Source organism: Cynocephalus volans, chromosome 17, assembly GCF_027409185.1.
Source record: "Cynocephalus volans isolate mCynVol1 chromosome 17, mCynVol1.pri, whole genome shotgun sequence".
Classification (NCBI taxonomy): domain Eukaryota; kingdom Metazoa; phylum Chordata; class Mammalia; order Dermoptera; family Cynocephalidae; genus Cynocephalus; species Cynocephalus volans.
The window spans coordinates 15,533,742-15,554,635 of record NC_084476.1 but is presented as its reverse complement, the minus strand read 5'-3'; the positions used below and the strand labels follow the sequence as shown (position 1 = coordinate 15,554,635).

The window sequence follows — 20,894 nt, the reverse complement described above, 5'->3', positions numbered from 1 at the left end:
CCTTCCTGCTGTGACACAGGAACCCCTAGCTGAGGCAGTTCGAGCTGTAAAGACAGCTGTGGCAATGTGGAAAGTGCATGTTCTACTCAGGAGGGCAGTGGTCACTGCACCATAGCACTGGGCCTTTGGTGGCAGGACTTTGGATTTATAAGAGAAACCAGAAATGTAGTTTTTTAAATGACATTTTAAAATTTCACATCTTTAAGTGTTGGCATTTGATTCAAACCTTAAAAATGTCAAACACTGTGTGGGCTAAACAAAACATGAATGTTGACCAAATACAGCCCATACTCTTTAGTTAGAGACCTTTATCTTAAAGGTTGGATAAAACCCAGTTGGGCAGGGGGGAGTGTAGGCAAGGCCTTCCTGGTGAGGCAGCCACCTAGACAGAGGTGTGGTGGGGACTCTGCATGAGCATTTTCAGGCCAACCGCGGCACAGAACTGACAGGCTGCACCCGATTGTGGGAGCCTGCTCACCTTGTGGACGGGCTGGGCCTAGTTGGTGTGAAATGCTGCCCTGGAGGAGAAGATAGGCTGCAGACCTGACCTATGACTTGCCCTGAGAGCCTCCAGCTGTGTCCACCAGCTTAGTCAGGTGCTTCCGCCTGGCATTGTCACATGAACAAGAGGCTTTGGCCAGGCAAGAGCTCAGGGGAAAGGTCATAAGTGTTTAAGAGAAACCCCCAGGGACACATGGTATCCTGATCATCAGCAAAGGTGTAGTTTTACACAGCCAAGTCCACATCTGGGTGTCAGTGCATGCACAGGACCTCCCCCGCAGCCAGGCAGTTCTGTGCAGGAGTGCCTTCACAGGCACTTCTAAACCCTGGAAAGGGGCTCCTCCTGCCTTCCTCCCACCCTGCTCTCTCCTGCAGGGGTCCTGCATTTTTCAGAGGGTTTGAACTACTCTGGCCAAAGCCTGTCTGGGTGTCTTCCTGTTTAGGCCTGCAGCCGTAATTTTTCCCCTTTTCTCTCCTTCTGTGCCCTGTCTGCCACTCCTTCTCTAATTCACATTTCAGTTTCTTCCTAACAGATTACCTGCATAAATCATCCTTCAGATTGTCTGGAGAAACTTTCATTGGGCTCCTGGAAGGACCTCAGGCCAGAGACAGAAAGATGACTGAATTCCATGATGCCCCTCTGGTGGAGCAGACAGACATAGGGACAGCCAGCGGGGGTCCAATCCCAGTGTCTGCAAAGGCGAGCAAGGCAGCCAAGGAGGGAGGTGGCCAGGGAAGAGGCGAAGTGATTCTGCCATCCCCAAATGCCATGTTGTAGGAGACCGGGGGCTCCTGGCTGGTTTCCCAGCCCTGCCTCCTCCACCCTCTTGCCCTGTCCTCTCTGAGGGAGGCCCAGGCAGGCAGCACTGGCCTTCAGGAGCTCAGGGGTCATGGGAGGTACAGGAGCCAACACTTGCCAAATTCCTCTTCACGGCCCTCTCACTCACTTTGTTTTTCTTTACTTTTAAGTCTTCTTTTCCATATAAAGATAATTAAAAGTTTAAGCACAGAGCATCAAATTGCAGTCAGTGTAAAGCAAAAAGCGAAAGAACGTCTACACCACTTCCACCGTAGAACCTCCCACGCCACCAAACACCACTACGGGCTGTTGGGCGGGGGGCTTTTTCCTGTGGCTCAGAAAAAAATATGATCAATGTCTGTATGCTTGGAACATGTCACTCGGCTTATTCTTCTCCTTGGCCTATGGAGAGGGTAGGAGAAGGAGCCTGGCTATTCTGGCCCAGAACCCTTAGGTGGGGAGTGGTGTGTAGTCCTCCCTCCCAGCACACACACCCTCCAAGCCCCCCAGCTCTGAGGGTGGTGGCGACTATCCAGGCAGTCCATGATAGGGGAAGGAAGAGGGAATGTCATTTTCTAGCAGCTTCACATACACTCAGAGGCCACGGGCTGCTCCATACAGCCAGCAGAGAAAGAAGGAGGCAGGCAGGCTGGCTGTTCCAGGGTTTCTAGTATACACAGGACTCCCCAAGGGGCCCTCGGGATTGGGTTATTTCTTTTTTGAAAAAAGAAAGAAAGATGACCGGTAAGGGATCTTAACCTTTGACTTGGTGTTGTCAGCACCACGCTCTCCCAGTGAGCGAACCGGCCACCCCTATATGGGATCTGAACCCGTGGCCTTGGTGTTATCAGCACCATACTCTCCCGAATGAGCCACGGGCCAGCCCAGGATTGGGTTATTTCTGTTTTTGTTTACCTATGCCCGGCCCTGGGGACAGGGACAGGAACCAGCTGCAGTCCCAGCCTGGGGTGGGAGAGGCACCTGCACCCTGTTGAGACTCTACCTGTGGCTCTAACAGGGCTCTCTCTGGTGCTCAGAAGGGGGGCCATGCCAGGCCTTGGAACCTGGTCCTAAGGGAGTATTTTGAGGCTGGGGTGGCAGCCAGGCCCAGAGAGGAGTGTGGCCTGGGCTCAGGGAAGCACCTGGAGGAAGTGGGTCATAAGGTAGATTTGGAGGAGCTCTCCCTGCCGTGCTTTCATGTGATGGGCTCACAGCACCTCCCTCTCAGCAAGTGAGAAATTTGTGGATGGGAAAAAACTCTGCAGTCTGTGTGATGCAGGCACCTGGTGCTGTTGTTTCATTTGGCATGTGTAATGTTTTCCCCCATGTAGGGCCTGTGTGGACTAAGACACAGAGCTGGTGGAGGATTGGGCCCTGGGGCAGGAGGCTGGTTTCTGCTTAGGGTAGAGACCCAGGTTGGCTGGAGCACTGGTTAAGGGCACCTTGGCCCTGTCTGTCACTGACTGGGAGACCTTATACGAGGCATTTGGTCATCTGTAAAGTGGGGCAAGGAGCCCTACCCACCTCCCAGGGCTCTCGTGAGGGTCTGCCTGACAGTCTTTCAGCTTTGGGACCAGCAGATCCTAGACCAGGGTTGGAGTACTGAGGATGTTGATGGTATGAGGACAGTGGTAGGGACAATAGGAAGGAATGTTTATTGAGAGTTCACATTGCGCCAAGCACCTGACTGCTGTCTGTGCTGCCACCACTGTCACTGTCCTCTCCCACCTGAAGCCGACCCCTAGGCTGGTCTCCCCACTTCCACCCCTTTCAGTCCATTCTCTACCAGGGGCTGGGGCAGTCTTTGAAAAATACCCACCCCCAGGACTGCTCATCCTTCCTGACTCTTCTCCAGGCTCCTCCTGTGGCCCTTTCATGGCCAGCTCTTGCCTACCTTTTTCACTAGCCCCACTGCCTGCTCCAGCCCTGGTCTTTGTCCTTTTGTTCCCTCTTTCTGGAGCACTCTTTGTCCATATGCCCATGAGACTTGCTCCCTCGTTGCATTCAAGCATTCATCCCAACTGAGCTGCCACACATGCCTCCTTCCTGCCTCTAGCCTGGCTCCCATTCTGTGCTTCTTGCTGGCACTTGAGTTCACCTGATGAACTCAAACACCCAGTACATGTGTTTGTGTACTTCTCCCACACTAGACTGTAAGCCCTGTGAGAGTAGGACATTTGTGCCTGATTCCCTGATATGTCTCCAGCACCTAGACTGGGGCCCAACACAAGGTCAATGAATGAACAAGTAAACTTGTTTTGTTCCATCTTACCCCATGAGGTAGGCACATACCGTCTACACTTTACAGATGAGGAAACTAAGCTCAGAGAGATGGGTTGACCAGCCCAAGGTCACACAGCTGCAGCAGGACAGAGCCAGGACAGGAATAACAAAAGGAAGGAGCAGCTACTAGCCTAAGGGATCTGAACCTGGTCTCTGTGGCCCCAGAGCCCTGTCTTAGCCAGTAGACACCCCCACCTCCCAGGAGTCTAGTCAGGCCTGCCCTCCAGCAAGTGTAGGAGGAATGTGAGAGGCCAAAAAGGGTGATGGGATTTTACCCTGGAAACAGATGAGGGGTGGGGCCAAGAAAGAAGTGAGAAAAGAAACCATGTAGGCCTGAAAGCAGCAGGGGACCTCAGCAAGCGCCAGGCCTGGGAGCCCCTGCGAGATAGTCCCTGAGGAGAGCACCCCTGGGCACAGGCCACTCCCCAGGACCAGCTGTGGCGTCTGCCTCCAGGCTCCCTGTGCTGGCTCTGGCTCCTGGCACCATTTCTGTTTCCCAGAGGAGCTCAGGCCTGGCCCAGCTTCCCAGGGCTGAGAAACACACAATGAGAGAGAGAGAGAGAGAGAGAGAGAGAGTGTGTGTGTGTGTGCGCATGTGCGTGTGCGTGTGTGTGTGTCTCCAGCCTTGCTGTTTGTGTTGTCATCACATCTTCTTAATCATCCTATTTCTGGGAGCGATGACTTCATCTCCTGTGATTCTCGACACAGCCATTTGTCAGACGTCCATGGAAAGATCGGGTCTGGCACTGTCCATATTCCCTAATGAGCCAGGATGGGAGAGCCGGTTGGTGGGCTTTAGCCTGACCTGCCTCGGGGACTTATGTTCAGGTCCACCTCCAAGAGACTCCACTTCCAAGGGTCACCCTTAGATATGGCCTCAGTGATGTTGGGGAGCCCAGTGCAGCAAATACCAGCCAGCGTTTCCTGTGTGCCCCCTCTGTGCCTCCTCTGTGGAGGGGGCAGGTGCACCCCGTCTTGGCCCTCAAGGACTCCTGCTGGCTGGACAAGGAGGATGGATCAACAGACCCTACATTCGAGGGTCTATGGGTGGACAGAGAAGGGAGGGAGGACTCCACCGAGGCTCAAGGAAGGCTCCATGGAGTTGGTGCTTGGGCCACAGGATGAGGAGAGGAGGGGCAGGGCTTGCTTGCAGGCCAGGTACTGTGTTTCACTGGCCACCGTGGTTGTGTGTTGGGCCTGGGCAAGGGATATGGTGGAAGGTAGTGGGAAGGCAGGAGGGTGTGGACTTGATCCTGAAAGTAGCTGGGAAGGATTTTAGGAGGAGATGGACCTGGTCAGATCAGTGATGTTAGAAATAGCTCCTTGGCTGTGTGTGAGGGTGGGCATGGGAGGGTGTCGGGATTGGGGGGAGCTGGTGATTAAGGGCCCAGCCCTGAATTCCCCTTTGTCCTCAAAACGGAATGGTCTCATCCCCCTGCCACCTTCTCCATACTGCACTTCAGCAAGTGGTGCCAAGACCAGCTGAGCTCAGCAAACTGCCAGGAGCTCCATTTCCTACCCCTGGAATGCTGGTGACTGGGGAGGGGCAGTGGTGGGGAGTAGGAATATTGAGTGGTCTCTAAAAAATATTTTGCTGGGCCTAGGCAGCTCTGAAAGGCCAGTGTGCCTCAGTCTCAAGAGTACATCACATACTCCAGGTTAATTGACAGCTTTGCCTGGGGGCGGGGGGATGAGTTGAATGACCCTGGCAGGATATAGTGCTGTGAGAGGTAATGCATTGTGTCCTGCTCTTGGTCTGGACACTCATCTCCCCCCCCCCCCCCCCCCCCCCCGCCCATGGGCCCACCTTGACATAATAGTTCAGGCTCCTGAGTTGCACTGCCTGTGGTGAATCCCAGCTCCACCACTTCCCAGCTTGTGGCCTTGAGCAGGTTACTGTGTGAATTTGTTTTTCCTCTTTATAAAATGGAGCAAATAATTGTACCTACTTCCCAGGATATTTAGAGGATTAATGTGTTCTTAAAAACTGGGTGCTTCGCAGAGTGTGTACACATAGAGGCACCCCATGTGCCTTAGCGGTGGCAGTGGAGGTGCGGAGGGGTGACAGGAGCACCTGGAGGGAGGTCTGCTCTCTCCTTTGTCCCTGAACCACCACCCTCTTTTTTGGCACACCTTCCTTGTTCCAGCTGTACAGCATTGTCTTTTTTGGTAAGAAAACATTTCAGTTCAGCAAACGTTTCTTGAGCATCTTTTGTCTACTTGGGTCTGTGCTGGGCCCAAGAGGTATGGGGAAGCTCAAAGGACCGACCCAGGTGTTGAGGGGTGGGGGGGATTGTTGAATTGTTTTTAAAGATGTAAATATGCAAGAGCAGAAGTGCTGGGGTGTGAGGTCCTGGGTTTGAGGCCCGGCTCTTCTTTCTGCCGGGGGATCTTGGGCAAATTACAGGATCTCCCTGGCCTGTGTTTCTCCACCTCAAGACCCAGGCCGGTCTCCGAGGATGCCTCCCAGTTCTAAGACTCTGTGGTCGGGTTTAGATGAACGTACTCTGTGTGCTCATCAAGTAGGAAAGTCTGTGCTGAGTCCAGTTTCTGGGCACAGCCAGACAAGCAGACCCCAGAGGGAGGAGACTGACCTGAGCTGGAATCCAGTTCTCCTACACATTACTAGTTGTGCGACTTTGGGTAAATTACTTCTCAATCTCTCTGAGGCTGGTTTTTCTGAAATGTAAGACGGGCATCATGCTATACCTACCAGTGCTGGCTCATGGTGAGCTCACAGGTCATGTTAGTGCTACTGAGATACTCTTCTTCTATAATATGGGGCATGCTCCCTGCCAAGAACACATTCCCCCAGCCCCCGCCCCCAGTGTCAGAGGGGAGCCCATTAGTGGCGGTCTCCTGCCCTGCCAAAGAAAGAGCTTGGGGAGGCAGCTGGCCAAGGAGCCCTAGAACAGGCCTCACCAATGACTCCAGGTGCGGTGGGCGGGGGCTGGGATGGTTTAAAACCTCGCTGACTTGAATACGTACTGCTGTGGAATTCTATCTTGCTTTATGAAGAAAATGTTTGCTAATGAAATTAATATCGTAAACAAGATTTGGGGAGGGTGGGCAGCCAGGGGAAAGGGGTTATTTAAACACACTTCAAAGAATACCCTTCCCCAGCATCTAAGCAGCACCATTTGCATACATAATGATTGTGCTAATTATAGGTGGCCTCATCTGTTAACAAGTTGGCCTGGTTGTGTTACATTATCGTAATTACCTAGTCAGAATTCTCTGGCATGCTTTTTGCTACAGATAACAGCAGCAGTAATAATAATGCCTATCATTTTTTTGGTTCCTTGCTATGGGCCAGGCATCGTACCAGGCACTTGACAGTCATCATCTCATTTAATCTTCACAACAGCTCTGTGTCCCAAAGATTCTTATCTCCTGTGTACAGAAGATGAGATGGAGGGACAGAGAGGTTAGGTAACTTCCCTGGGCTCACACAGCCAAGAGGGGAATGCCAGCGCACACAGGCTTTTTCCACTCTGCTGCACTGCCTCTCTGGGGACACCTGCTCTCTCACCTCTTATCCCTAAGCTTTCTCTTTCTCGTTTGGTCCTCTCAGAAACCCTCATTTTACCAAAGAGGAAGCTGAGACCCAAAGAAGGAGTTAGGGACTGGGCAGGAGGTAAGCCCCTAACTACTGGGCAGAACTAGGCTCAGCATATCCACCTGCCTTCCTTCAGTAAGGCGGGGAGCAGCCTCTCCCTGTTCTTCCCTGAGGTCTTGAAGGAGTCTGGCCTTGAGGGGGAGGGTGTCCCTCACCTGTCCTGTTCCAGAAAGGCTGGGCCTGGCCTCTCAGCCAAAGGAAATTATAAGGCAGTCAACAGGTGGGAGGATACTAGCACGTCATAAATTGCTTTACATAGGCTGTCATTAAATTGGAGGTTGCACACCGGTGGCTCGTGGCCAGATGTAGCCACAGACAGGTTTCATTTGGTCTGACAGAATGGAAAAGTTTTATTGTTTTGTTTGTTTTTTTAAAATTGGCTACCAATGCTTAAACATCCCTAAAACATTCACCTGAAAATCTAGATTTCTGGTTTTTCTTGAAAAAACAGATATGGCGGCCTCGGGCCTAGAATCCTGTAGGGCAAAGAATTGCCCTCTCTAGTTCCCCGTGGACCCCTTTCCTCCCTGGAAGGCCCTGATCAGTGCCTCCTAGCAGCCCGGGGAGGTGTGGGGGTGTGGGGGTGTGGGGCTGTGGGGCTCCCACTCTCCAGATGAGGAGCCCAGCACCCAGAGGGGACTGACCCAGCCACTCCACAAAGCTGTGGGTGAGGCCAGGATGGAAACCTCCATCCTCATTGTCCACCCTGTTTGGTTTTCACACCACCTCACGGCCTCCCAGTCCTGTCTGACCCCCACTGGCCACCAGGGAAAGAAAGAAACCTTTCACGGGCCTAATGACTCAAAAATAACCAACAGTGAGCCCGGGAGTTGTTCCTGTCTCCCCCTCTCCTTTTCTACCCTTCCCGAGGCCAGAGGGGACATGGGAAACCTATTCATTTAAACTCAATTATTTTCTCGAAGGCAGAACAGAACTGAATTGGGTCAACGGCTATATTTGCTGTGCTCAGCTGTTTCCCCTGCAACACCATCACCCACCAGGTCTGCTGCTGGGCTCTGTGCCACCGAGCTCACCAATTATAACTCCATATCAGTGGCTTATTCCTTGGCAAGCCTGGCTTGGGAAAAGAGGAGCTGGTGAGTGAAACCTGTCACCTTCTGCTCATTCACCTGAGAGGCTGCAGGAGCCGGGTCCTTGGGCCAGTGTAAGTTCAGGGTCTGGAACCACGTGGTCACCACCTCCCGGGACCCAGGCTATAGTTATTAGGCATTTAATGCCCAACACCAGTCTGCAGGGGAGACTCCTCTCCCCTCAGCAGAGTTTCTACAGATGAAGAAACTAAGTCTCAGAGAAATGAAGTGCTTGTGGGAGAGGCAGGCCTGACTTGGAGCAAGCACCATGACCACTCTGCACTCCTGACTCCACTTCTGTGAATGAACACACCTCACAGGGCTGGGCTGTCCTCATGTAAATGTGATGTAGTGTGCCAGCAGCGTGCCCAGAGTTCACCCCTAGAAACATGAAGTGCACTGTGTACTGGACACAGTTTGGTGGGGGACACAGATCTCAGAATGAGGATGTGCTGGGACGCCCTTCTCTCCATGAAACCTTTCCCGAGTACCTGCTCCTTTGGGACTTTGGAGATGTTCCTGCAGTCTTTATAGGTCCTCTGTTGGGCCAGGCCCTGCTCTGGTACTCTTGTAGCCTCCTCCAGGCCCACAGCCTGTTATGTATTTTTCTGATTGGCCCTAATGTCTATGTGCCTTCCCCTCCCCCACTAAAGTGTCAGCTTCCTGAGGGCAGAGACCATGTGTCTCGTCCACCTGTCTGGATCCTGGTGTCACTCTCTAGTTGTGTGGCCTTGGACTGGTCGTTTACTGTTTTCTCATCTGTGAAATGGGGACAACAATCCCTCCCTCTGACACACATCATGGCGAGGAGATCAGACATAGCAGCACTGCGAGATGTCCACATGGAACAGACACTTGGGAGACATTCGGGGAAATAAAACTAGAGGCTGCCTCTCTACCCTCCTGAAGCAGGGATTGTCTAAGGGGAGTGGGAGCCTGGAAGGGGCTGTAAATGCCATCTTGTTGCAGAATTGCTGTCTAGCTGCATGGAGAAGTGGGGATGAAGTGGCAGCCTCTGGGCCTGCCTCCTCTCCTCCATCTTGCTGCAGAGAGCTGGGCCTTCCCCAAGCATGGGCTGCTCCTGTCTCACAGTTATCTCAGATTGCCCAGTGGTGGACTGGGGCAGGTTGGGACCTAGCCAGCAACTGCTGGCCTTAGGCACCCAGGGCACAGTGCCTGGCATTAGATCTCTTCTTTTGGCAGTCATGAGACCTAGGTGTAGAACAGGATCCCCCCCCCCTCCCCGTAACCCCCACAATATTGTCTCTGGTCCCAGGGTTGGTGAGTGGGTAAGAGGACAGTTCAGGGAGGTTTGAATTCCTTGACCTTTCAGGAAGCATGCATGTGAACTCAGGCATCAGGCCCGGGGGTAGACATGGTGTGGTGATGGCTAAGCCCCACTCTGGTAGGGGGTCAGGACTTGGGACTGGCCAGCAGGTGACCTACGCAGGAACACAGAAGATAGGCTTGGGTGGGAGCCCATTGAGTGGCACTGGAGTCGTGGGGGAACAGGGCTTAGGGATGAGGGGGACTGACCACAGCATATTGTACAATAGAAGCCAGCAGTCCGAGGCTCATATACTGTAACCATCCTCTCTCTCTTGCCTCGTGATAATATCCAGCCTCTGGCACACCATGCTGGGTGTTGCCTAGCACTTGGCACTCTGACAACCAAGAAAGAGAAATGCTGACCATGTCTCATTGCTTTTTTGAGTAAATTTACTATATATTTTTCAGAGGAGGTGTCACGTGGGTGGGAATTTACTCTACCTAAATACTTTGATGGAAACATTACAGTTCTGGAGCAAACATGTGTCCACATCACTGTGGGGGAAAAGTTCCAGAATTTTCTGCCAGCTGAAGTCATCACCACAAGACACTGGTTGGGGGCCTGGCAGACAGAGGTGATGCAACCAATCTGGTAGTGCAGAGGTAGCCAGGAGGCAGCCTAATGGAAGGGGGCGGGGGGTCTGAGCTGGGGGTATTGAGAGGTGGAGAGGACGAAGGGAGTTGGGAGGCCTGTGGGCTGACAATGTACATTAACCACCCACACAGCTCAGAACAAGATGAGTGGGGAGCTTGAGGGGCAGGAACAGAGCAGAGGGTCTGCAAAGGTGAGCACTGACTTGGACTAGAAAGCCAGGCTGGGACAAGATTGTCGAGGGGTCTGGAATCCCGGCTCCCACCAGAAACTAACTGTTTGACCTTGGACAGCTCTTCCAATCTCTTTGTGGTTCAGGTTCGTTTTTAGTAAAACATAGCTTGGTTACCCACAGCTTATGGCTCTTTGGAGGATTAAAGGAGATAATGTATGTAAAATACCTAGCACTGGGCCTGGCACATAGCAGGTGCCAGGACACATTTGTTGTTTGTTGATGATGAGAAAGCCACATAATCATAGATGTGCTCACATAAATTAACAGCTGGTGTGCACTGAGACTGTTTCCCAGAGCTGGCCCTCAATCTCATACCAAGTTTGCTTTCTCATGGTCAGCTGAGTACAGCGGGGGTCTCTTCAGAAGCCCGTGTCCATGAACAGCCAGGCCCTGGGCTGACTGTCCTCTGCAGTACTCCCTCTCCAGTTCTGTATCAGCTTCTGTCCTGCAGACTCATCCCGAAGCAGTGGGTGGGTTACAGTAGCACTTTTCCCTGGAAAGGGTCTCTGTCCTCTGCTTAGCCTTAGAAAGAAGAGAGCCATGGCCACAAGAAAGGTCTCCCCTCTCAGGATGTGAGCACCTCTCTCCCCAGGGGGATGTTCAGCATTCCCTTGGAGTATTTGTTGGCAGTTTGGGGCTGACTCTCTTGTCACGCCTGGAAATGGGAAGCTCTTTGAGGGAGGGGGGTTCTAGAGTCCCCCAGAGAGCCTAGACCAATTGGTGAGGACATCCTCAGATCTGAAAGAAAATAAGACATAAGGGCTCTGAGCTCCAGGGAGATGACTGACCTGAAGGATGTGTTTGTCCATGACACATTTATTGAATCCCCTGGCCGTGAGGAACCAGAGATGAATAGACCCCAAGGAGGGCCTGACAGAGCAGCCAGCAGTACCCAGAAGAAGAGTTAGGCTGGAAATTCAGGAAGAGAGAGTGAGAGATTGTGCACATCCCTGTACCTGGGGACACTGGAGAAGGCTTCCCCTAGGTGGGGACAATTGGGCTGGGTCTTAAAAGGTGAATGAAAATTAGAATTGGGGGCAGGAGGGGAGAACAATGGAAGCAAGGGTATGGGCATAAGGAAGGGAGGGCATTCATGGGGAAGAGTAGGAAAGAAAGCAGGGCCTGTGGCTGGTTGGGATTGGTATAAAGGTGAGGAGTGCATGGGGGGAAGGTGTAGGACCTACCGATCAGGAAGTCCCAGGGATCCAGGACCATGGGAGGTGCTAGAACCAGCAGTTACTGGATCGGGGCAGCCTCTGAAATTCCCCCACCTACGTGTGGCCAAGGATGGTCACTAAGTACTCTGTACTTTTATGTATTATTAAAGATGACTCTGAAAGGAATCTGCAAGAAGATTTGCAGACATCTGAGCTGAGGCCAGGAGAGTACAGAGAAAAGTGATTTATTCAAGGTCAGACAGCTGGTGAGTGTGGGAGCACAACTTCGGAGGCACATCTTCTAACACCCCCCCCCCCCATGCAGGCTCATTTCTTGTCAGCTTGTGACCCCCTCCTATGACAACTGCCATGCGGAGCAAGAGGCCCTGTCATAGGGGCCCTGTTTTGTTATAACAAGATATTAGAAATATGTGGATCAACCAGCAGGATGGTTTCCTGTCTGGGGGAAATCCAGGAAGGCTTCCAGGGGGAAGGGGTATTAGAATTAGGGAGGGAGACAAGAAAGGACAAGTAATAGGTGCCAGCAGTTTTCTGGAGTGAGGCACACCTGCTTTTAGATGTAGTTTGGTCCGCATGTGCAAGTGACTTAGCTTCTTTGGATTTGATTTCATCTGTAAAGTGGTCACAGTATCTGCCTTGCCTGTTTGTTGCCATGATCATAAAATCAGTGGCAGAGGCCTGGCTTGAAGCCTGCATCCTGGAGAAGGTGCTTAGAGGTGGCGCTCAGAAGATGTGCTCTGCCCTGTTGCTTTGGCTGCTGTAGACCAAAAGGGCTTCTCTGGCCCCAGGACCTCTCTGTGTTTACATTTTCACCTCTTTCTCCCCTGCTATTACATTTTCATAAGACACTGGATAAACAGAGATGAAAGCTCTGAGGGAAAACCTCGCCTCAGAAGGAAAGGAACCACTAAGTGCACCTCTGGCTAAGAGCCCTGTTGGGGGTTCTGGGAGAGCCCTCTGGGCTTTGGGGCTGTGAGCAGATGGGATGGTGTTGGCTCACCTCTGGTCAGGAGCTATGCCCAGAACACAGCTGAGCCAGTAGCTTAGGACCCAGAAGGGGATGAAGTGAGTCAGGGACCTTCCAGGTTTGGGGTGGCTACTGGGGCCACAGTAAACTTCACCAGTCCTCCAGCTGCCCCAGACTATATCGTGCCTACTTGCACACAGTAGATGCCTGATACAGTCTGGTGCTTAATAGGAGCTCAGTAGTTGTTTGCTGAGGCACTGGGGTAGGCTACAATTGCCATGGACTGAACTGGGGTCTGTGGTGCCTCAGGAATAGAGGCTGGAGCTGGTCAGGAGTGGCCTCTTGCAGGCCTCTGTTTATCCGAGGGATTCCACAAGTCCATCGCATCTGGAAGCTATGTAGCAGCACCCTCGGAGAGTCCTCGGTTTGATTGGCCCCGTCTGGCTGTTGGCTGTAAAGGAAGGAGGTATGATGTCCTGCACGTGGTAGAGGCTCAAGACATGGAAACCCTTGCTGTGGCTTCTCTAGGGTGAGAAAGGAGTGTGACCCCAGGCAAAAATGTCGGGTTGGCTGGGTGTGCACACCCTTTGCGTTTCAGTGAGGGCTGCGTGTGGCCGGTGGGGTGGCACTTGGGCTTGGGTGTCCGCTTGTCTCCTCCCTGTCTGCACTTAACCCCTCCCCCTTTGCCCTGCTGGAGCGGTGAAGCTTCCCTACAGAAGGGAAAACCACCCCGGAGCGGGCACTTAAACCCAGGACTGCTGCCTGAGAACCCAGTGTTCTTTCCAGTTGGGGGAAGGCTGTCTAATCCCAAATCGGGGTGGGGAATCCCTCCGCCCTTCTGCGTGGGCGACCATGGTAGGCAACCCCCTGGCCTTGCCTGTACCTCTGTTGGTGTTCGCTTTTTGAAATGTCTGCATGGAAGTGCGGGGGAGGATGGGTACTTGCCGTGGTGGGGCTCCTGGCTGAGCCGGTCTGAGCCCTACAAACCCCGGGCGGGGCCTCTGTGGGCGGCGGGGGCTGCCTGGACCTGGCCGCCCGCAAGTGAGTGGCTGTCAGGGCAGGTGGGAGAGGGGTTGCAAGGAGGAGGCCCCGGAGCGGAGCGCGGCGGCGCGTTGCTAGCAGAAAGTGCTTGCAGCTGTAGGCAGCTGGCGGCGCGCGGAATGTCCCCCCGCCACCGAGCCTGGGCAAGGAAGGGCCGGCCTTGGAGGGCTGCGGGCGGGGCCGGCCGCTTCCGGCCTGGGGAGCGTTTGGGGCGTGGCGCTGGCTGATGGAAGTCTGGAATGGTCTGGGAGGGGCGTTGGTGGGGAGAGGTCACGTTGGCAAGCCCTCGAGGCTTCTGGTTGCCCCCATTCTACTAAACACAGCTCTGGCTGGCCCATCTCAACCAGCTAGCAAAATGCATTCATTCATTCCGTTCCTCTGTCGAGTGCCTACTTTGTGCCAGGCACTGGTTCGAGGTGCGCAGGGCTTAGTGGGATGAACAGGCCCCTGTCTTCGTGGACCTGACATTCTCATGGTGGGGAAAAGGTGAGAAACAAACAAGATGACTTCAGGTCAGTTCTGTGAAGAAAAGAAAGCGGGGGGATAACTTAGGGGTGGGAGCGGGAATTGTCTTGTTAGCTGGAGTGGTCGGGGAAAGCACAGGACTTTGTATCTGAGACTAGAATGAGAAGAAACTTGCCTTGCCTAGAGCTGTGGAGGAGCCGAGGGAATGGCAGGTGCAAAGGTCTGAAGGCGGGACTCGGGCAGGATATGACCCTGGGCAGAGCCAGCATTTTAGGGGAGGAGCCTGGAAGGGACCTCTCAAGAAGAAGGCTCCTCCAGCTTTCTGGACCCAGAACGCTGTGCTGAGGCCGGCTCCCTGCCAGAGGTCCTGGGAGGAAGGCATGCTCCTTTTTGGAGGCGACTGTTTGATTTCTGGGAGGCTTTCTAGACTTCTTAGACCTGGAGGTTGTGCCATGTGGTTACCTGTAGGGAAGACTGTAATTTTCCACTTGTTCCCTTGAGGACCCGGAAATATGTAGATGTTGTCACTACTGTTTTTTTTTTAAGTCATCTTTGGAATCTCAACTTGGAAGACACAGATTCAGCGTGTGCCTTGCGGAAATGGGGAAGCCCTTCTGGGCTCACCTCTTAGATGCTGGCCCTGGCTGAGAGGCCCCCTAATCTGGCCAGGAGAGGTGCCTGGGCGTGCACTACCCTCGGGAATGGGCCTCTGTGGCCTCGGACTCCTCGGTAACAACCTCGGAAAGATTCTGGGCCGGGCAGGAGGGGCTCCTCTGTGGAGACCCGGCCATCCTCAGAAGCTAGATCTGGCTCTTGGGTCGCGGTTGCCCAGACCCAGGTCTGCAGAGAGGCCTGCTCTCCCACAGCAAAGGTGTGTGCGTGGCTGGGGGGGGGTGCACAAAAACTTCCTCCTGGTCAGGTGGGTCTTCAGCTGGGTGTGGAGCTGGCCAGGCTTCTGATGGGAGTGAGTCGGGGCTGGAGAGTGAGAGGATGTCTCCAAGGAGGCCTGCTTTTCCCCACCTCCCCCTCATATGACCCTCTGTTGGGGCAGCCTGTGGGTGCACTGGAATGGTCAGCCGGTTCACCCAGGCCCCTCCTCAGAGCACGCCCTGCTGGACCTGGGGGACCCCCTTGGGGCTTGGGAGGAACAGTGAAGGTGGGGGATGGGTTTGCTACGCTGGCTCTTCCTCCCTGAACCAAGCCCCTACCCTCCAGGGGTTTCAAGTCTTGGGGGTGGAGCGAGAGAAGAAGCCCGAGAGTGCAGCACAGAGGAGGTAGAAACGGGAGAGGGGTGCCTGGGGGCTGGCTGGGTGGAGAAGGTGGGCTGTCAGGAGGAGACCTTTACCTCAGGCTGTGGAGCCAGTGAGGGTCCTTGGGCAGGTGCACCATTAGCCTGGGGCTCCCACCTGGGTGAACATGAGGGCAAAGCTGCAGGTGCTCCAGCGCCCTTCTGCTCTGCCAGCTGCTGCCTTTCCCAGACAGATTTAATAATCCAAGTCTCTCTCTCCCACGGTTAGTATTGCATGAGAATCTTTAGTCCTAAAACTTTTATTGATCCAGACACTAATAAAAAGTAAAGGGCTTTTTTTGGAACAGGGTTTTTTCTTTTTTCTCCTGCTAGAGCAAGGAGCATCAGAGCCCTAAAACACAAATTTTTCTCCTTCTCCCTAGCTTTGGGAGGGGTTGTGGGTTGGCCTTGTTCAGATCTCACCTCTTCAAGAATCCTTCCCTGACCGTGTAGAGCTGCAGGCATCTGTTTTCCAGCAGTCAGAGGAAACTGCCACTTGTGCACCTGTCTATCCCCCAGAAGTAGTGAGGCTGCTGAACTGGGGATCCACAGAAGCCTTTCCTCTCACCTGACAGCCCAGGGGTAGAGGGACCTCTGCCAGTGGAGGTGTGAAGGCCTGCCTCTTGATTTCTTGTTTTTCTGGGTTTGATCTTTGTTTTTGCATATTCAAGGTCTTACACCATGCCAGATCCTCTCTTAGGACACAGGAATGCAACAGACATAGCCCTTGGCCATGCAGACCTTACCTTCTGGCCAGAGAGACTGATAAGAATAAATAAGTGGAGATACAAAGTAATTCCAGATTAGGTGAAGTTCCCCTACTGGAATGTAAGTCAAGGAGTTTTGTCTGCTTTGTTCAGCACCTGTATTCCCAGTGCCTAAAATAGTGCCTGGCACATAGTTTGCACTTAATAAATACTTGCTGCCTGAATGAGCAAGATGTTGTGAAGGAAACCAGCCAAGTGTTTCACTGGGGAGTGGTGGGGGGCAGGGCAGGACTTGTTGTAGAGGAAACAGGGAAGAATTGAGTTCCAAAGGATGCCAGAAACCAGTTCATGGGAGAGTGGGCTGGAGCAAGAACTCCTAGCTGAGGGAGCAGCCAGTACAAAGTCCCTGAGGTGGGAAAGCAGAGGCTTGGGGTGGGGGTGTGCAGGGAGTTGCTGGATGAGGTCAGAGGGTAGACAGGCCCCTCCTGCAGCTTCTTCCACCTGCGGAGGAGTGCAGATTTATTCTGAGTGCAGTGGGGGATAATTGAAGGGTTTCAAACTAAAGAGTTAAATAATATGGTTTGCATTTCCGAAGGGTCCCTCTGAGTCCCCAGGTCGTGGTGGGGAGGAGCAAAGGGGCTACCTGGGCACGGTGGAGAGAAGTAAGCAGGTGTGAGAGGTTTTAGAGGAGGTGGCAGTAGGATTTGCTGGTGGACTGCATTCTGAAGACGAGGGAAAGGAGGGAGGGTTCTTGGCTTTTGAGGCTCCTTGCTTTGCTGTTGTGACTGGCTCCACTTTGGACACTTCAGGCTGGAGGCCCTGTGAAGCATCCAAGAGGAGATGTCAGGCCCGCATTTAGATATGTGAGCCTGGAGCTCAGAGACGGAGAGGCTGTAGATGTAAATTTAGGAGCCATGAGCACCCTGGAGGTTTAAAGCTATAGAAGTGGATGAGATCACCAAAGGAAGGTGTTTTGCTAAGGAAGAGGAGCCCTGAGAGACTCCCACACCTGGAGAACAGGTGGTGCCAGGAAGGGAGGTGAGAGAGGAAGGCAGAGCATGGGGGCCTGTGCTTCAGGGAGGGAGGAAGGAGGACAGAAACCGTGTGGTTGGCTTTGTCAAGTTGAAGGCCTTTGGTGACCTGGAGGAGAGCCAGTGGGGTCAGAATGGACAGGTATGTTGAATAGGAGATGGAGGTGAGGAGGCGGCAGAGATGACAGTGGACAGAGGTGTGCGGAGAACAGGGCCAGTCTGGGACGCCAAGAGGGAGGGCCAGATGCGGGGTGTAAATGGGCTCCATCAGCGTGCCCCAGTTCACCAGTGGCATACCTGGTGCGTGTCACTCTTAGGCGTGCATCTGAACTCTCCTCGCACAACCCCAGAGAGCCTGATTCAGGAGGGCTGGATGGGCCCCCCAGGATGAGGTTTGACAGCTTCCTGAGTCCTTCTTTCTCCTCTTCTGGCCCTCTCTCTGGGCGGCTTGCTAAGTACCCTGTATGTGTCTCACTTTTTCTGACCCATGCTGAGTCCGCTGACCCTATCTTTCCCCTGTCACCCCCTTTCCTTGCTCCAATCTCGGTCTGGCGGCAAGGCCCCTAAATGAGAGCATCCTGGAACTTGTTTCACTCCAAGGGTCTTTCCCATAGCAGAGCTAGACTTCCATTACACTAACGATATTTCTGGGAGGCTCCTTTGTGTGTTTGGTTTCCAGAGAAGTTTGAGGTCTTTTACAGAATATTTTGGTGGCTGGGACTTTTACCTTCTCCCAAGGCTTTTCTGGCTCTGGAGAGAGTTTAGAATGTGTTTGGCTTGGGGGCGGGTGACAGCACAGGGTTGGGAACAGCCTGTGTCTGATGGACCCCTGGTGGGTTCTCAGTGTATATTGATAAATGACTCTCAAATATTTGATTCTTTGGGGTTCCCAGTTGCTTTGTTAAGTGCTTTTTCTGCATCTGGTTAACCGTGTTTTTACATCTGATATCTAGAGGGGATACTGTATTACCTCATTTTACACATGAGGAAACTGAGGCTCTGGAAAGTAAGCCTACTAGCTCAGAGTTCCACAGTTGCTAAGAAACACAACCACAATTGCAACCCTGGCCTGCAACACCCCCAGTCCTCCCCTTACTGACTGCTGAACCCTGTAGGTGAAGTGGTGATGATGGTGGGGTTTAAGGCACCCAGGTCTCCCATCGCCTCTCAGAAATAGTGGTCCTGTTCTCTGCCAGGGCTACAGGGCATTCCTCCTGCGTTCTGACCACCTGTTTGATCTGATGCCTGACACCCGCCTCCCCCCCCCGCCCCCATGCATCAGGCTTCAGGAAGATAGGATGAGGCAGGCCCGAGCCTTCGTCAAGCCTTGGGGATGCTTGTGGCAAAGGGAGCACCCCTGCTTTTGGGGATGCTTATATGGCTGATGCAAAATTCCCCATGGGCAAAGTGAACTCAGGTGGACCATGTGCCATGACCACATGTGAGGAGTGGGGAAACTAAGACCCACAAAAGGCTGGGAGTGGGGTGGGGCTCCACCTCGAGAGATGAAGCCTTGTGCTGCCTCCGGACAGGCCTGTGTGGCTTTGGGCCATAGTTTCCCCCTGGCTCTCCTCCTACCCAGCAGACCTCAGGTAGCCTGGGTGGGCAGCTGTCGCAGGCTGTTTTCAGGCTTCAAAGGATTTGGGCTACAGCCCAGCCTTTCTCAGTCTTTATCACCTTCTGGCCTGGCTCCTTGTGGGGAAGGGCAGGCATCTGGGAGGTGGCGGAGGGGTAGTTCCGCCTGGTAGCCACTTAGGGTCCTTTTACAGAAAGAATCTGCAGCCCAGAGAAGGAAGTGACTTGCTCAGGGTCACTACCCAGGAAGCTAGTTTCCTGTTTGTGCCTCCCAGCATATTCTTTAATCTAACTAAAGGTTGGCCTTAGATAAGTGCTCACTCTCTCTGAGCCAGCCTCTGTTCTGTATCCTCCCAGCCACTCTGTGAGGTAAGTACTGTTACTGTGTTTGTTTTTTTAGAGAAGGAAACTGAGGCCCAAAGAGGTGACTTGACTTGTCCAAGGTCACACAGGTTGCAAGTGGCACAACTCAGTCTAGCTTCAGAGCCCATGTTCTTAACCACCAGGCTACATACACATCCTTAAAATGTATTTGGCTTTCAGGCTCTGTAGAAACAGAATGAGGGTGCCAAGTCCTTGAAGACTGGCCTGCAGAGTTGTGCTTGAAGACTTTGCCTAGCCTTGGCTTTTCTGACAGGATAGCCAAACAGCACCTACAGCCGCTCCAGGTACCTGAATGGCCCACCCTTCTTAGGGGGCTGCTTAGACTGGGTATTGAGGCCCAGGCAGTCAAATCTTTTCTCCCTTCTCTCCCCTTCCCACTCCTATTCCAGAAGCTGGGTGGGCCCTACCCACCCTTGGAGCCTAGGGGTCCCAGGAGAGTCCCCACTTCTGCAGCTCTGTCCCACTGTCCATTCCTGTGGACGGTGGAAAGGCCTTGGCCAGTGTGCCTGGGCCCTGAGCCCTGGGCTTGGGAGGACGGTTCCCCTTACCAGTCTTGGTCCCCTCACCTGCCTCCTCTGCCCATATAGCCTGTTGAGGAAGAGACTGGGGTCCTGGGTATGAAGTGCTCCCACCCCTGCAGGGCTGGAAGACCTGTCTCCCTCCACCCCTTCTGCCCCCCCCCCCCGCCCTTTTGTCTGCATTCACCTCTTCCTGGCGTTGTCTGTGTGTTCCCTTCAGTGCTGTGTCAGAAGTCATGATTGCCAGTCTCATCTGGAAGATGGAGGAGATGATGGAACTGACCTCAAAGGGTTTTGAGGCCCAGACTGAAAGCCCAGTGGTTGGGCGCCTGTGGCAGATCCTCCCACCTTCTCATCTTTTTTCTCAGGAGGGGAAGGTGTTAGAGGATGTGGAACAGGTGGGGCTTGGGGTCAGGGTGGGTAAAGCTGGACCTCTTAGGAGGGAGCAGGAGGGGGAAGAATCAGCTTTGGTTGACCTCATGTGGTTGTGTCCCAGCTTTGCCATCCATCTGCTGAGCCCCATCTGACCTCAGCTTCCTCATCTGGAAGGTGGGGTGATGGTAATGCGTGCCTCATGGAGATGCCGTGAGGAGTGAGACAGCACTGAGTGCTGTGCTTGGCACACTGGGTGTTCAAAGGTGGCCGCCATGTCTGCTCTTTCTCTTGGGATTAGCCTCATTGCTTTTGTTTTTTGGTTCTTTGGGTCCTGCACGTGAAGTTAGGATATTTTTACTATTGTTCATTCTTTCCAAAATCTTGGTTATGACTTTTGAGGTTTTGTTTTGTGTTTCTTTGCTTTCCTGTTTCCTGGACAGAAAAGAGGATCTGTACCTTTAAGACTCTGGCAGGCCCAACGGGACACCGGCCCTTTAAAAGCGCATTACCAGGAGTTGGAACACAGCCTTTGTTTAACTAGCCATGATTAGTCCCAGCGGACTGGGCTGGAGTGGTGTGTCTAGGACCAGAACGGGATTGGACTGGCTGTGGCCAGTGGGAAACAGAGTGCAGCGGGGTGGCTGGCCTGGCTGCTCAGCTGCCCCGGCCACAAGCAGAGGGATGGTGAGTGGCCTGAGCGGAGGTTGGAATGAGGCAGGCTGGGGAAGAGGGAAGGAATGAGGCTGCCAGCCTCAGGGTCACTGCCCAGCCTCCTGGGCGGGGAGGCTGGGGTGAGTCGGGCGGCAGCAGGCACCAGTCAGTGTGATGGTTGCACATGCCCAGTCTTGGGAGGGACTCAGGAGTTCCCCGGGGATGGTGTCCCTGTCCTTCTGCACCGATGTCTGCTGCCAGCCCA

The 20,894-nt window shown here is 53.5% G+C and overlaps 1 protein-coding gene across 6 annotated transcripts in view; it reads left to right on the top strand.

Annotated features, from left to right (window-relative positions):
- DAB2IP (DAB2 interacting protein) overlaps positions 1 to 20,894 on the top strand; it is a 188,667-nt gene that overhangs the window by 127,926 nt on the left and 39,847 nt on the right. The gene's annotated exons all lie outside the window — the stretch shown is intronic.